We start from the raw sequence: 17,151 nt of genomic DNA, 5'->3' as shown, positions 1-17,151 counted from the left end.
AGGTGATGGGACCAGATGCCATCATCTTCATTTTTCGAATGTTGAGTTTTAAGCCATCTTTTTCACTCTCCTCTTTCATCAAGAGGCTGTTTAGTTCCTCTTTGCTTTCTACCATAAGGGTGGAGTCATCTGAATAGCCGAGGTTATTGATATTTCTCCCGGCAATCTTGAATCCAGCTTATGCTTCATCCAGCCCGGCATTTCACAAGATGTACTCTACATAGAAGTTAAATAAGCAGAGTGACAATATGTAGCCTTGATACACTCCTTTCCCAAATTTGAATCAGTCCATTGTTCCATGTCCATTCTAACTGTTGTCTCTTGACCTGCATATAGGTTTCTCAGGGGGCAGATAAGGTAGTCTGGTATTCCCATCTCTAAGAATTTCCCAGTTTGTTGTTATCCACACAGTCAAAGGCTTTAGTGTAGTCAATGAAGCAGAAGTAGGTGTTTTTCTGAAATTCCCTTGTTTTGTCTGTGAGCCAATGGATGTTGGCAATTTAATCTCTGTTTCCTCTGGCTTTTCTAAATCCAACTTGTAAATCTGAAAGTTGTCAGTTCACATACTATTAAAACCTAGTTTGAAGGATTTTGAGAATTACCTTGCTAGTGTGTGAAATGAGTACAATTGTATGGTAGTTTGAACATTCTTTGGCATTACCCTTATTTGGGATTGGAATGAAAACTGACCTTTTCCAGTCCTGTGGCCACTGCTGCATTTTCCAAATTTGTTGACATATTGAGTGCAGCACTTTAACAGAATCCTATTTAGTATTTGAAATAGCTCAGCTATTCCATCACCTGCACTTGCTTTGTTCATAGTGATACTTCCCTAAGGCCCACTTGACTTCACACTCCTGGATGTCCAAGAAGGATATTGAAGTTTCATACCCCAGGAACTAGAGGTTTTCTTGCAGAAAGTCACATCTTTCTGGGACTGTGCAGGCAAGAAAGTTGGAGAAGGATGAAGAATGGTTCAAGTGAAGGAAGTGGGTGACCGAAGGCCCAGACTAGGAAGGTGCGGAATCTGAAAGCTGTCCCATCTGGCCAGATTTGCTAACATACAAGGTGCCCCATCCTGAAAGGGAGGTTGTGGAGGAGAGCTGGGAATGAGGAGCCAGTTCTCTAATGAGCTGAGCTTTATAAGAGAGATTCACATAGTGACACAACCAGTTGGTATTTTAGAATGTTTATTCTCAGATGAGTATAGAGAAGAAATTGCAGGCGGAGGGACCTCAGAGCAGAGAAATGGGGCCTCAGTAAGAGGATCCAGGCTACAGTCTCTGTAGTCTGAGGCGGCTGGCAGGGAGAGGCAGAGAGCAGGGCTATGCCAGAGCCCACATATCACTTCCAGTGCTTGAAGCACCAGGCCTCTGTGCAGTCAGCCTAAAGAGTGGCACACGCTTCTTTCAGTGTCCCTGTCTGTCACCCAAACAGGAACATATGCCATGAGGTCAGAGCAGAGTCAGCTGTCCTTCTTCCTTATTGGTTGCACAACTGGAAAATAGATTTGTGACAATTTCCTGTCTCCCTTCTTTCTCATGAAACATGATTTGTTCAGAGAGGCCAAGTGCCCACTATGCTTCTTCTTGCAGATTTCCTTGCAGTCTATGTGGCCCTGTGATGTATTCTAGCCAGGGAGAGGTCCGTCTACTTGGTAGAGTTGAAAAGAGAAAAAGAGCCAGGGAAAAGAAAAAAGCCACACATTTTTTTCCCTCTGCTCTTGAGGCTCCTTCCTGTCTGTAAAGTGCACACACTGCCTGGAGGTGGAACAGCCACCTTAAGACCTGGAAATAAAACCCCAGTGGTGATGATGATGATGATGGAGAAAGGAAAAAAAGGGAAGCTGAGTCACTGCTGACTTAATGAAACTGCCTCACTAGTCCCCTCTGTCTCCTGCAAGCGTGGCTCTAATGAGAGAAAAATCAGCGTTTGTTTGAATAAGCCCTTGCAGTCAGTTTCTTTGACATTCAGCTGAAAACAGCCATAACTAAACCAGCCATTTTCTTTGCCATTTAACAGAGCCCTCTGGTGTTCCTTTTTAATTTCCTTTTTTATTGAAGTAGTGTGTGTGTGTGTTTAGTCCCTCAGTCATGTCCGACTCTTTGTGACCCCATGGACTGTAGCCCACCAAGCTCCTCTGTTCATGGAGTTCTCCAGGCAAAAATACTGGAATGAGTTGCTATTTCCTTCTCCAGGGGATCTTCCCAGCCCAGGGTTCAAACAAACCCAGGTCTCCCACATTGTGGGCAGATTCTTTACCATCTGAGCCACCAGGGAAGCCCATTAGCTCTTCCCACTGAAGGAGTATAATGAATGATCTCTCATTGAACACATGGAGATCCACCTCAGTTTTCCGGGCAGAGCTTTGTAAGGTAAATATTCAGGATGATATCCTCAGGGTCCTCTGTGAAGCTGGGTTAATCTGTCTCCAGAAGTATTTGTGGAATTATTCGGTCCCTTTCAGAGCTCTGGTCATTAACAGTTTTCACTGTCACAAAGGGAGAATCAAAGCAAGTTTAATTTATTCAGGTAAATAAACTCTCTCATTTTCACAAAGAAATAAAAAGGAAAAAAGAAGACAAGGCTTAACTTACCAATTAAACTTGACCTGTTGTTCAGTCATGTAGACAGGCTGTTTCAAAGACCTAGGCTTATTCTTGGAGTGTTACAGACCCTGCGTGAAGCCTTTGCCCTCCCACCTCCCTAATCCAGTATAGAACAGGATTCATGCGTAATACTCTTCACTCACTCACATGGTTCTTGTTTCACTAAACACTCACTAAGTGCCTGTACTAGTTGCTCACATTGGACTGACTTAGAAATCAAAGACGAAAAAGTCCCCATCCCTGACTCCAAGGAAGGGACAGTGTTCTGGTGGGTGGGGGGCGGCATTTAACAAGCCACCCTTTACACAAACCCCTGCACAGTGCAGCAGGACCGGGAGGAGAGGTGGGAGGCTCTAGTTGGAGATTAGCAAAGTGTCCGTTGAGGATATGGCACTTGAGTGAGTCCTGGGTGTGCCTCAGTGTTTGCCAGAGGGACAGAGAAGAATGTTCACATCAGGCGCAGAGAGCCACCCAGTTGGGAATCGAACATGGCATGTGAGGAAGGAGCTGAGGCTGCTTGGATGGAGATGAGGAGCCACAGACACAGGAAACAGGGACATGATCAGATGTAAATCTAGGTGTTAGAAGGATCACTCTAGGACTTACCTGGTAGTCCAGTGCTTAGGACTCCGTGCTTCCAAAGCAGGGGGCATGTGTTTGATCTCTAGTCAGGAAACTAAGACCCAGCATGTTGTTGTTGCTTTGTTGCTCAGTCATATCCAACTCTTTGGGAGCCTATAGACTGAAGCCCACCAGGCTCCTCTGTCCATGGGATTTCCCAGGTAAGAATACTAGCATGGGTTGTCATTTCCTTCTCCAGGGGATGTTCCCAACCCAGGAATCAAACCTGCTTCTCCTGCATTGGCAGACCAATTCTTTTCTCACTGAGCCACCAGAGAAGCCGCAAGATCCCACATGCCACAGGGCAAAAAAAAAAAGAGAAGGGTCATTCTAGAAGCATTGACATTTTAGAAGTGCTTTTTTTTTTTTTTAATGAATCTAAACAGACCTTTAATGCAGTGTGGTTGGACCTAAAGGGTGAATGGTCTAGGGCACTGGGGACAGAAGTCAAGCCATCAGTAGGCCATCTGAGACTGCTACTGGTGGTAGCCACCCCGGCGCATGTAGCCCTCATTTATCTGGTAGCCATATTTCTGGTCTTGGAAGTAGCCACCATAGGTACCCTGCTTGTGGTCAAACACCCGCTTGTTCTCCACCAGGCTGCCCAGCTTCTCAGCCAGCTACAGGGCCAGGTTCTGCTGGGCAGTGGGCTCTGTGCAGTGCATCACCACGGTCTGCGATGGCTGGTCCAGAGAGCCATCAACTCCTCGTTAATGATCATCTTGCTAATGATGGCGTGTACCATGGGCGGGTCTAGCTCAAACACGTTGGACAGCATCTCCATGCTGATGGAGTCGTAGACAAGGCTATAGGTGAATAGGTAGGTCCACAGTGACTCTTCTGGATCTTCCTAACCAGCATGGTTCTGAGTTTGTCAGCCTCTGGGGAAAGGTCCCACACTTTGCCATTCATTCATCTTCTCACTGATGATAAAACTGCAGCAGGTTTTCCAGTCACCCATCTTCATGGCCTTGGAAGCAGTGACCACATGTTCCCTCATGGACTCCAGGGGGCCCAGCAAGGGCTGCCATTCGCCCACCCACAGTTGGTGATGGAACTGCTTGCTGATCATGCATCAAGGGGTGTCACTCTCATGGGCGGCCATGTAGGGGATCTCCAGGAGCATGGCCGACACCAGGTAAATACCTTCTGGCAGTCCAGGTTTATGTGCAGGTGAAAGGGCACCTGCTGGCGCCGCTCCACCTTCTCCTGCTCCTGGTTGCACTCCTGCAGGCTGCGCAGCAGCAGACCCTGGCCCAGAAGCTCCTTGGCCCGGCTGCTTGACTGGATGTCCAGCAGGGCGTTGTGCTCATCCTTGGTCACACCTTGGCGGAAGGCACAGATGCCCAGCTGCACCATGGTGTGGTTGTACGGGATCTGGACTGGTGGGTCTGCATGCTAGATGTCCTGCAGGTGGCTCATGAGCATGAGGTCCCGGGCCTGGTACCAGCGGGAGTGCAAGGTGTGATGGGAGATGTGGCAGAGGATGGTGCACATGCGGTTTCGGTCTGTGCGGTCCTTGGCATAGATGTACTTGCATGGTCTCTCCATCAGCACAGCTGAGTCCTCACCCTTATTTTCGGCCTGATCTTGCTCAGCCCTCAGCGGGGGTAAGCGACTGCTGATGGGCCTTGTAATCAAACTTGTAGTAGGTGTGGAGAATGGGCCTCAGGTAGACACAGCAGATCTCAGTGGTGCCCTTCTCCTCCAGGTAGCGCTGCACACGCTCAGTGATGGTACACACCTGGGCCTCGTCCTTCAGGTGCTCCATGTACTCTTGGGAGTGAGGATCAGTGTTCTGCATTATTTTGGTAAATTCTTCATCCATTCGTTCCACCAGAGTGAAGATGCAGCCACAGACACACAGTGACTGGTCTGTGTTATGCATGTTCTCACTCTCTTCCAGAATGTTCTCTCTGACAAAGATGCTGGGATTTGCAAACAGGATGTTCATCAGCTCATTGATGCAGTCCATTCTCTTCTGCCACGTCTCAGGCTTCATGTATGTGTCCAGGTTGGGGTTGTAGTCATAAAGAGAAGCGGTGATATTGAACCTGATCTTGATGATGATGTCCTCTCCTAGGTTGTTTTCAGAGGTAATCTGAACCAGCAACTGAAGTGGCTCAATTTGGGCTGCACGATCAGTTCTTTTCTTGCCTCGTGCCTGTAGGATCTCATTCAGTTTCTTGATGACAACAGCGTGGGTGATCTTAGTTCCCTTGGCAAACATTTTTGGCTTTTCCTTAATGAGGGGCACTCCACCTCAGACATGAGATCTCTCACTGGGCAAAGAGAAATGATTTATTTTTGCCATCCAAGTTTGAGATCATGGGACAATAAACTTCCAAAAGTAGAAGTTATGTGTCTGAAAATAAGAGCAAATTTTTAAAATATGAAGAGCATAAATGAAGAAACTTTAGCTAATGATGAGAAGCAGGAGATAAGAAAAAGGCAGTTCCAAGGAAAAGTACCAAATTTCTTTTTGGAATGCTGAATTGATTGTGATTCTCTTCTCTGAAACTGGAAATAGAGAGGAGTAAGTTTGAGGGAGAAAGGTTTTCAACCTGGCTTTAGGCTGGGCAAGGATGTGCTACAGTGTAGAGGTGCATTTGGAGGGAGACAGAGTTGCCTTCAAGCCCCAGTTCTGCGGGGCAGGAGCTCTGTGGCCTTGCTTCTTCCCTTCACCTTCCTGAGCGGTGAATCCATCTCTAAAAGGAGCACCACTGTTTATTCCTTGTAGAAGCAGTTTTTCCAAACTTGCATGTAAGAGCCTAACTGTCTCACTCACTAATGGTTGTTACCATCGTTACCTTGATGATGATGTTCCTACATGAAATCCAGGTGAAATTCTTCCTGGTTGTTGGAGAGCAGATATATTAGTGCATCTGTGTTTCTGTACTCCTGGCGTCAAATAAATGTTTGTTAAATTTAAGTGAATCTAATAATAAGAGGGATGTGGTGAAGGGCAGGAAAGGACACACATCTGCAAGGAAGGAAATATTAATTTATAAATTACTTTGTGCCGGGCAAGTTTATATGCATTTTCTGATTTTAGTTTTGTTTGAACCCAATGCTTTTGTCCTGAATTCAACTAATAAGAGAACTAACATTCAGGAATATTCATTGTATTACTCTCTAAAAATGTGTTACTATATCTCTGATCAATAACACATATTATGTGTCTTTGGTCTATATTGTGTTAAGGGGCTTTCCCAAGGTTGTACAGCCAGCAGGCCCTTAATAGGAACTGAGTCCTTATTGACAACAAAGCCAAGCTGACAGTCACCACGCTGGGAGGTGTACTTCCCCCCTTCTCTATTCTTCGTTTGCCCATTTGCCACCAAACCCTTTGAAGGGGAAGTTACGCAGTCAAACCGGTCTGTTGTGCATGGTGGCATACGGTCCTGGGAGAGGTAAAAGGAACACAGGCCTGTGACGGAGCTGTCAGCACCCGGTCACAGGCGTGGTTCCAAGTGCAAGCATAATTTTTAGAAGGTCTAGGAAGAGTGTAGTATTTGTTCTGGAAAATAAACCAAATAAGATTTTTTAAAAACACGGTGGTTCCTTCATCCAGTAATAAATGCCCTGCAGGCCATGTGTCTCTCCTTCCTGCTTAGGGGACTGCGTCTCAGATGCTCTTGGCCTCAGCTGTAGCAGGAGCTGAGACAGCCAAGCCCTCTGCCTTCTACCTCTGCTGAGTCAGTGGGTGAACTCACTGCTGTGCAGGAGCCAGTGGTCAAGTGAGTGCTTTTTTTTTTTTTTGTTTAAATTATGTGTCACTCCCTCTATCACATTTTTACCTGTATGACATCACTGACTGGTAAATGGCAGCAACCTTTGACCTTCCTTTGAAGATCAAGAAAGTAGGACGGACATGCAGCTATTCAGGCACCAGAGTCTGCCCTGGCAGCCTCTGTGCACAGCCGCCTTCAGTGACCCCCATGCACACGGTCACCACAGAGGTGTGGATAGAGCTAGTCCATTGCTGGTGACTCTGACTCAGTCTTGGGTGAAGCCCCTGAATTTGCATTTTTAACAAATAAATACATACGCTAAGACAGGCCTTTCAGAGACCACATTTTGACTAATGCTGACCTACTGTCTTCTCGGATCTCCCTAAGTTTTATAGATAGCTGATTTTTCAGAGAACTTTAGTTTTTAATTCTCGTTCCTCCTGTGTAACCCTGAGCAGTGGAATCAGCCTCTTGACTCTTTGTCTCTCCATTTGTAGTAGAAGCTAAGCATTGTCCACACAAAATCCAACCCTTTGTTTCTTATTTATAAACAAAAGCATGCGTTACTTCTATATTGTATTCAGTTTATAATGCATTTCTCAGTGAACTCGTTATTTTTGATGATAACCAAAATAAACAAACTGCCAGAGAGGTCGGTCCTCTTTTCAGAGAGCACAAATAGGAAAACAAGGCTTGGAGACTTAAGAACAGCTGGTAAGGGCAGGACCTTTCTTAAGCCTGTATCTTCTGGCTTTGTTTTTCTCACTTTGTTACATTCTGTCACCAGAAGCGTTTCTCAAAATTCTTACCCCAGATGTTTTTAACTAAGAAGCAAAGGCATGCTGAGTTCTTACAGTGCCCCAGGAAGCTTTGGTCAATCTCAAGGGAAAATTCTGGAATGTTTTCTCTATTCTTCATAGTAAAGCACCTGACTTCTACAGAATGTTCTGTAGACATTGTTAGGTTTATCATTTGGGCATCTTGGGAGCCACAGTTTGACCAAAGTATAACTTCTGCTCTAATTCCAATCAATCTCCTCCCAAGACACATTTGAATGTGGGTTCCCATGACAGGATTAATTTAAGAGTTTTCCGGGCTAGGAACATATTTGTTTTTAATTTAATATAGAACCCCGGAGATTACAGTTGACCAAAACATCGCCATGAACCTCTTTCCCCTGCCTTGTAAATCACAAAAATGTAAAGATTATCTCCATATGATTTCTATGAAAATAAATTAAGTTCTGAGGTGGTTTTACAGATATAGAAGTATTTATTAACAATTTGATCCTTATATATAATATGTTGAGAAAGCATATTCCCCAGTTCTTTTATCTTCTGTATCTCTGAACACTGAAGTAAAAAAGTGTATTAAGGAATGTGAATATAAAGGGAACTATGGCTTTAAGGATTTTATTGTCCCAAGATTGTTCTTACACAACTGAAACAGAAAATAAAGAAGTGCTTTGAAAAAGAAGGGATATTCAGCTATAATAAAGGTAAACAAATTAAATAAATTAGACATGGCTCCTCTGTTTGAAGAAAAAAAAACCAAGAATCTTTCCTTAGGTATTTACATTTTCTTTTTCAAGAGAAAAGAGCAAAAGTTTACTTTCCAAATTGCTAAGTCCAAGCAAGAAGAGAAAGAAGCTAGATCCAAGAAAAATTACAATATATCACTAGATTTTTCCAATCAAAATCTGGGCCAAAATGGAATTTCAGGCAGGCTTCTATTCTACAAGCTATCTAAAATAAATAAAAAATATCTTTAAAACTTCATGATGCAAGTCTGCAGGATAAGTAAGAGGTGGGGAGATGGAGGGCATTTAGTCCCCAAATCATAGTGTGAAATTCAGAATAAAATAGTTGTCTCATTTAGGGTTGATTGAATAAAATTCACACAAACACAGTTTATCCCTTAATCAGTAGGCTCTGGATCCATGAACTGTCTCAATTCTAAAAAGTGGGTGAAAGGTTGTGAATTACTACTATGGCCGTCCTGGTAGACTTCTGCCCACTTCTGCTGGATTCTCTGCCTATGATTCAGCTCAAGCAGTAATCTGCTTACTGGATATTATTCAAGCCAGCAAATTATAAGCATCAATATTCTGTTTCTGAAGAGAGGTACTGTGTATGAGACTGTCCTAAGTAGGTGCAGAAAATATGAGAAAATTGCATGAGCAAGTGTCCCAGACCCACTCTTGCTGCTTTGTAGTCTTTTCCTCAGTTCCCATCTGTGACTTAGTGGGAAATTCCTCATGACCAGTATAAATTAGTTGTCCAAAGAGGGCAAAGTTCAGGCATAGTTTTCTGTTGTTGTTCTTGAGCATGATAAGCTGTGGTTGACTAGAAGTAGATGTAATGTTTTATAGGCCATTCAAAAATGTCTTTGTTAGATGTCTCTGAAGTGAAAGTTTCCCAGTAGTAATCATTATGGGCATATATCTGGTAGTCCATGTTGTTTTGTAGAAAAATAATTTGAGGTATGCATTTATACCAAATAAGGAACTTTGGGTAATGTTTTTGGCCAGTTAAAAAGAATAAGGTTGGTGACAAGGTGATCTTTTGGAAGGGTGTTAGGATGGGCACATGGTGTATCCATAGTCTTTCTGGTACGTGAATGCCCACAAGGGGCACCAGCTGCAGAAGATGCTCTCAACATGCTCAGTGAATGCTATACGTAGGCTCACCTGTGGAAAATTACCCTCTTCGGGGCTGATATGGATGCAGCTTTGTTGTTTAGTCACTCAGTTGTGTCTGACATTTTGTGAGTTGGACTACAGCACGCCAGTCTTCCCTGTCCTTCACCATCACCTGGAGCTTGCTCAAACTCATGTCTGCTGAGTTGGTGATGCCATCCAACCATCTCATCCTCTGTTGTGCCCTTCTCCTCCTTCCTCCTGCCTTTAATCTTTTCCAGCGTCAAGGTATTTTTCAATGACTCAGCTCTTCACATCGGATGACCAAGGACTGGGGATTCAGCTTCAGCACCAGTCCTTACAGTGAATATTCAGAGTTCATTTCCTTTAGGATTGATGGGTTTGATATCCTTGCAGTCCAAGGGACTTTCAAGAGTCTCCTCCAACACCACAGTTGAATAGCATCAGTTCTTCAGTGCTCAGCATTCTTTATGGTCCAACTGCCACATCCGTACATGACTACTGGAAAAATCATAGTTTTGACTATACGTAACTTTGTTGGCAAAGTAATGTCTCTGCTTTTTAATACTCTGTCTAGGTTTATCAGCTTGCAAGGATCAAGCGTCTTTTAATTTCGTGGCTGTAGTCACTGTCCCCAGTGATTTTGTAGGCCAAGAAAGTGAAGTCTGTCACTGTTTCCATTGTTTCCCTATCTGTTTGTCATGAAGTGAGGGAACTGGATGCCATGATCTTAGTTTTTTGAATATTGAGTTTTAAGCTAGCTTTTTTACTGTCCTCTTTCAACTTCATCAAGAGGCTTAGTTTCTCTTTGCTTTCTGCCATAAGGGTGGTATCATATGCATATCTGAGGTTATTAATATTTGTCCCAACAGTCTTGATTCCAGCTTGTGCTTCATCCAGTCAGTCTAGCATTTCTCATGATGTACTCTGCATTTAAGCAGAGGTACAACATACAGCCTTGACATACTCCTTTCCAAAATTTGAATCAGTCCATTGTTCCATTTCTGGTTCTAACTGTTGCTTCTTGACCTGCATACAGGTTTCTCAGGAGGCAGGTAAGGTGTCCTGGTATTCCCATCTCTTTAAGAATTTTCATGGTTTGCTGTGATCCATATATAGAATGGCTTTAGCATAGTCAATGAAGCAGAAGTAGATGATTTTTTGGAATTCTCTAGCTTTTTCTGTGATCCAACGGATGTTGGTAATTTGATCTCTGATTCCTCTGCCTTTTCTAAATCTGCTTGTACATCTGGAAGTTCTTAGTTCATATACTGCTGAAGCCAAGCTTGAAGGATTTTAAGCATTAACTTGCTAGCATGTGAAATGAGTGCAAATGTGCAGTAGTATGAACATCCTTTGACATTGTCCTTTGGGATTTTAATGAAAACACCTTTTCCAGCCCTGTGGCCATTGCTGAGTTTTCCAAATTTGCTGGTATATTGAGTGCAGCACTTTCACAGCATCATCTTTTAGGATTTGAAATAGCTCAGCTGGAACTCCATCACCTCCACTAGCTTTGTTCATAGTGAGGCTTCCTAAGGCTCATCTGACTTTGCACTTCAGAATGTCTGGCTCTAGATGAGTGATCACACCATCATGATTATCCAGGCTATTACAATCTTTCTTGTATATTTAGTCTGTGCATTCTTGCCACCTCTTCTTAATATCTTTTGCTTCTGTTAGGTTAATACCATTTCTGTCCTTCAGTTTGCCCATCTTTGCATGAAATGTTACCTTGTTATCTCTAATTTTCTTGAAGAGATCTCTTGTCTTTCCCATTTTATTGTTTTCCTGTTTTCTTGCATTGTTCATTTAAGAAGACTTTCTGATCTCTCCTTGCTCTTCTTTGAAACTCTGCATTCAGATGGATATATCTTTACTTTTCTCCTTTGCCTTTTGCCTCTCTTCTCAGCTATTTGTAAGTCTTCTTCAGACAACCATTTTGCCTTTTTGCATTTCTTTTTCTTAGGTATGGTTTTGATCAGTGCCCCCTATACAATGTTACGAACCTCTGTCCATAGTTCTTTAGATATTCTATCTTCAGATCTAGTCTCTTGAATCTATTTGTCACTTCTGCTGTGTAATCATAAGGGATTTGATATAGGTCATACTTGAATGGTCTAGTGGTTTTCGCTTCTTTCTTCAATTTAATTCTGAATTTGGCAATAAGGATTTCATGATCTGAGCCACAGTGAGCTCCTGGTCTTGGTTTTGCTTACTGTATAGAACTTCTCCATGTTTGGCTGCAAAGAATGTATCAATCTTGTTTCCATATTGACTGTGTGGATTGATTCACGTTTTGAAGGCCAGTATGATTTGATTACCGAACTTCCACAGGGCTGGAGAAATAGACTCTGGGAGGGCACAAACAAAACCGTCTGCACACCAGGACCCAAGGAAAAGGAGCGGTGATGGGACAACATACTAAGACAGACTTGCCTGTGAATATTTGGGAGTTTCCCCGGGAGGCTTGGGGATTATCAGGAGAGATCAGTTATTATCCACTCATTTAGTGGCAAGTTGAATACTTTGATTACACCCCCTTTCCACCATGAGGACAGCAAATTTATCCTCATGGAAATGGGTACATATTACATATAAAAAATTAGCTTTCTTTGTCTGCACAGCTTCTGCTAGCATTGCTTGACCCCTTTAAAGATTTCTCTATTGTGGTATTTTGTGCAAAAGTATCCTGCTAAGGATTTACAAAATATCTGCTTCCTGCCCTTTCTACAAGGGATAAAATCATAGTTCATTAGTGTAAGAGCTAAGATTGCTTCTCAGCCATTTAATACTTCTCTTCCCAGTGAACAGAGGGGCAGAGATTGATTTCTGTTAAGGAAGTTGGCTGCTGCTTTACAAAGTGAGTGAAGAGTTTCACATCTGAAATCTACTATTCTTTGTAGTAACTCTTAACAGTCCCATGACCATGGAAGGCTGTGGCAAAACAAAACAGAGTCTACAAATGCAGGGACTTCTAGGAGTAGGAGAAAAAAATTCCTTTGAGTAACAAAGGCTGATTAAAATTTAGCCTTGAAGTGAAGATTGAATCAAGGCTAAAGCTTTTTTTTCCCATTATTAAAACCCCTTGAAACAAAGTTTGATATAGTTCCATATATTTTGGCATCTAGTATTACTACTTAAGGTTTTGAAAGTTTATTAGTGATTTTTAAAGAATTGAATGAGGCTTGAAACATTAATCCAATTCAGAGAATATAAGAAATACAATGCTATAAAAAATAAAAATAAAATAAATAAATAAAAAGCAGAAAGTTAACATGTGATACAGTATTATTAAGTAAAGTACAGAGTTTCTTCAAATTTCACAGAATTTTATGCTAATGTCCATTATTTGTTTTCATACCTTATTCAAGATCCCACATTGTATTTAGTTGCACTGAGCAGCTTCAGCTGCATGCAATAAATTCTGGTAAATTCTCTTCGCATTTTTATTCTGTAACAAATATTTTCCAATTTTCCTTGTTTTGGCTTTCAGATACACCCATCAGTTCAGTTCAGTCGCTCAGTCGTGTCCGACTGCTTGCAACCCCATGAATCGCAGCACGCCGGGCCTCCCTGTCCATCACCATCTCCCAGAATTCACTCAGACTCACCTCCATCGAGTCCGTGATGCCATCCAGCCATCTCATCCTGGGTCGTCCCCTTCTCCTCCTGCCCCCAATCCCTCCCAGCATCAGAGTCTTTTCCAATGAGTCAACTCTTCCCATGAGGTGGCCAAAGTACTGGAGTTTCAGCTTTAGCATCATTCCTTCCAAAGAAATCCCAGGGTTGATCTCCTTTAGAATGGACTGGTTGGATCTCCTTGCAGTCCAAGGGATCCCTCAAGAGTCTTCTCCAACACCACAGTTCAAACGCATCAATTCTTCGGTCCTCAGCCTTCTTCACAGTCCAACTCTCACATCCATACATGACCACAGGAAAAACCATAGCCTTGACTAGAGGGACCTTAGTCAGCAAAGTAATGTCTCTGCTTTTGAATATACTATCTAGGTTGGTCATAACTTTTCTTCCAAGGAGTAAACGTCTTTTAATTTCATGGCTGCAATAACCATCTGCAGTGATTTTGGAGCCCCAAAAAATAAAGTCTGACACTATTTCTACTGTTTCCCCATCTATTTCCCATGAAGTGATGGGACCAGATGCCATGATCTTCGTTTTCTGAATGTTGAGATGTAAGCCAACTCTTTCCCTCTCCTCTTTCACTTTCATCAAGAGGGTTTTTAGCTCCTCTTCACTTTCTGCCATAAGGGTGGTGTCATCTGCATACCTGAGGTTATTGATATTTCTCCCGGCAATCTTGATTCCAGCTTGTGTTTCTTCCAGTCCAGCGTTTCTCATGATGTACTCTGCATATAAGTTAAAAAAGCAGGGTGACAATATACAGCCTTGACATACTCCTCTTCCTATTTGGAACCAGTCTGTTGTTCCATGTCCCATTCTAACTGTTGCTTCCTGACCTACATACAGATTTCTCAAGAGGCAGATCAGGTGGTCTGGTATTCCCTGAAAATTCTCTTTCAGAATTTTCCACAGTTTATTGTGATCCACACAGTCAAAGGCTTTGGCATAGTCAATAAAGCAGAAATAGATGTTTTTCTGGAACTCTCTTGCTTTTTCCATGTTCCAGCAGATGTTGGCAATTTGATCTCTGGTTCCTCTGCCTTTTCTAAAACCAGCTTGAACAGGGAGTTCATGGTTCACATATTGCTGAAGCCTGGCTTGGAGAATTTTGAGCATTACTTTACTAGCATGTGAGATGAGTGCAATTGTGCAGTAGTTTGAGCATTCTTTGGCATTGCCTTTCTTTGGGATTGGAATGAAAACTGACCTTTCCAGTCCTGTGGCCACTGCTGGGTTTTCCAAATTTGCTGGCATATTGAGTGCAGCACTTTCACAGCATCATCTTTCAGGATTTGAAACAGCTCAATTGGAATTCCATCACCTCCACTAGCTTTGTTTGTAGTGATGCTTTCTAAGGCCCACTTGACTTCACATTCCAAGATGTCTAGATACACCCATAGTTTAAAAGTAAACATTTAATTTCTCAAATACTTGGGTTTTGAAAGTATCTTTGATATTAATTTCTCATTTTGATATTAGTTTCTCATTTAAATGTTCTCTCCTCTTTTTTTTTTTTCAGCCTTCTAGCTTTATTGAGGCTTTCAAAGGCTAAGTCAAAGATCTCTCTTGGTAAATACTTGGATTATTTTCAAGTACATTTTGATTAGGCTTCCCTGGTGGCTCAGATGTTAAAAATCTGCCTGCAATGTGTGAGACCTGGGTTCGATCCCTGAGTTGGGAAGATCCTCTGGAGCAGGGCATGGTGACCCTCTCCAGTATTCTTGCCTGGAGAATCCCCATGGACAGAAGAGCCTGGCAGGCTATAGTCCCTGGGGTCACAAAGCGTCGGGCATGACTGAGCGACTAAGCACAGCACAATACATCTTTTGATATTGATTTCTAACACAATTCTTCATTAATAAGAGAACAGACTCTGTTTGATTTCAATACCTTTAGACCATGAAATTTTTGCACCTTACTTTATGTCCCTGGATATGTTTCAGTGTCTCCTAGTTTATAGTCTATGGGAACTTGAATAGAATTTGTATCCTACTGTTGTGTGAAAATTGTATAAATCTTAATCATGTTGAACTGGTTCGTAGTGCTTTTCAAGTCTACTGTATCCTTCTACTTTTCTGTATATTCCCTCTATTAATTTTTGAGAGTTTGATATTGAATCTTCAACTAAAAATCTTAATTTATCTACTTAAAAAATAATTGTAATATATAGTTGAACTATATGTTACTTTCTTCTGTATTTTTCAAGTCTCTTGTAAATGTATTATCTTACTTCCATAGTTTAAAACATAAAAAATAAAGAGAAAAAAAATAAACAAACCTTGAATGGATTAAAGTAGCACACAGTGAATCCTTTCAAATGGATAAACCAGTTCAGGGAAAAGAGATAAAAGGTATGGATCACCCACCTTGGCCTAATTGCCTAAGGCTTGTAATTAAGTTGAGAAAAAGGAAGCATAGGGCAGGAAACAAAGAAATACTATAAATCTAAGAAATGTGTCTAGAAAGAATTTTGAATGTGGCTATTGGCACTTGTAACTGACTAAGTCAAACATTTGAAAAACTATTAAGGTTTCAATGAGTGTGTTGCCCATGTGCATAGACATACACACACACACACACACACACACACACACCACACACACACACTCAAATACATAAATGCAAGAATTAAAGTGACTTTTGGTCCCTAACTTTCTGGTAGCTGCTTAGCAACCAAAGAGAAAATAGCATCCCAGTCTTATTTCCAAGGATACATTTTGTCCAAGGAGAGTAATAAAAAAAGAATAATCAAAAGGAGTAGCCAAGAGCTATGGAGAAAAAGTAGAAGGAGGGGCCCTTCTAGGAACCAGAATTACAGTCTAAACTAAAAATATGCTCGATTCCCCCAACATAAGTGCTCTGTAACATTTGCTAGCATGATTTGTACAGACCAGTAACTTCACTATGTTTCCCATGTCTCACCTCTTCTGGTGATGAGAAGCATCTGTCTCTGTCCTACCAATGCAGAGAACAGGGATTGACAGGTGGCGGTTGGTGGTGGACGAGAACTTGTCTGTTTAGTACAGAGATCTCCAGACAGAGAAATACGCCTGCATGGGTAGATGCTTGGAGAGCATGGACATTGGATCCATCATGACTTTTAATATTGGGAATAAACGGCTTTACTCTGGATTTGATCTTCTCTTCAAGGGTAAATTTTAATCAGCCTTTCGTTGCTCAAAAGAATTTTTCCCACCTCCACAAGTCCTTGAATTTGTAGACTCTGTATTGTTTTGTCACAGCATCCCAATGTGTTTTATTAATGGTCACAGGATTATTAAGACTTATTCCAAGGAGAGTCATGACTGATGACTTTATAGGACTCTACTTCAGCAATGAGTTACTGTATATTTTATTGTTCAAGAGAGGGGAACTCAAATAGTTAGTGACCAGAAAGTCACTAGTGATGATGTAGTGATTCATGATGAGCCCTAGTGTTTTCCTCCCTTTTGGGCACAAGGATCACATTATACTTTCTGACCAACTTGAAATTGCTCTAGTCACTGAAACATCAGCTGAGTTCTATCACTTCAGGATGGAAGATTTTATGTATCAAGGCACAATTTGCCACTCCTCTTTTTTCTGTCAAAATTATAGTACTTCACAGGGTGACTGTTGTGTTGGTCTGAGTGAGGACCACAGTGAGAGGAGCTTCAACTCACCCCCATAATGGATGTGTGGTAGAAGAGAAATAAGTCATTGCTTTCTTGCCCAAATCACTAAGATTTAAAATTATTTGTTATTGTCACCTAGAACACTTTCTTATCTATTTATTCTAAAGGAATCATTACCGGACTTGAAAGACTTTGCTTATTTCCTTTCACCACATATTTTCTCAATTTTTTTGACCTCTCACCTTTTTTTTTCTTTGAGGACCCTAGAAGAT

At 41.9% G+C, this 17,151-nt stretch overlaps 1 pseudogene; it reads right to left on the bottom strand.

Annotated features, from left to right (window-relative positions):
- The window catches only part of LOC102172787, a 42,748-nt pseudogene continuing 29,282 nt past the window's right edge, over positions 3,686–17,151 (bottom strand).

This window comes from Capra hircus, chromosome 27 (assembly GCF_001704415.2).
Source record: "Capra hircus breed San Clemente chromosome 27, ASM170441v1, whole genome shotgun sequence".
Taxonomy (NCBI): domain Eukaryota; kingdom Metazoa; phylum Chordata; class Mammalia; order Artiodactyla; family Bovidae; genus Capra; species Capra hircus.
The sequence above is the reverse complement of the archived record's forward strand: the minus strand, read 5'-3'. Positions and strand labels throughout refer to the sequence as shown.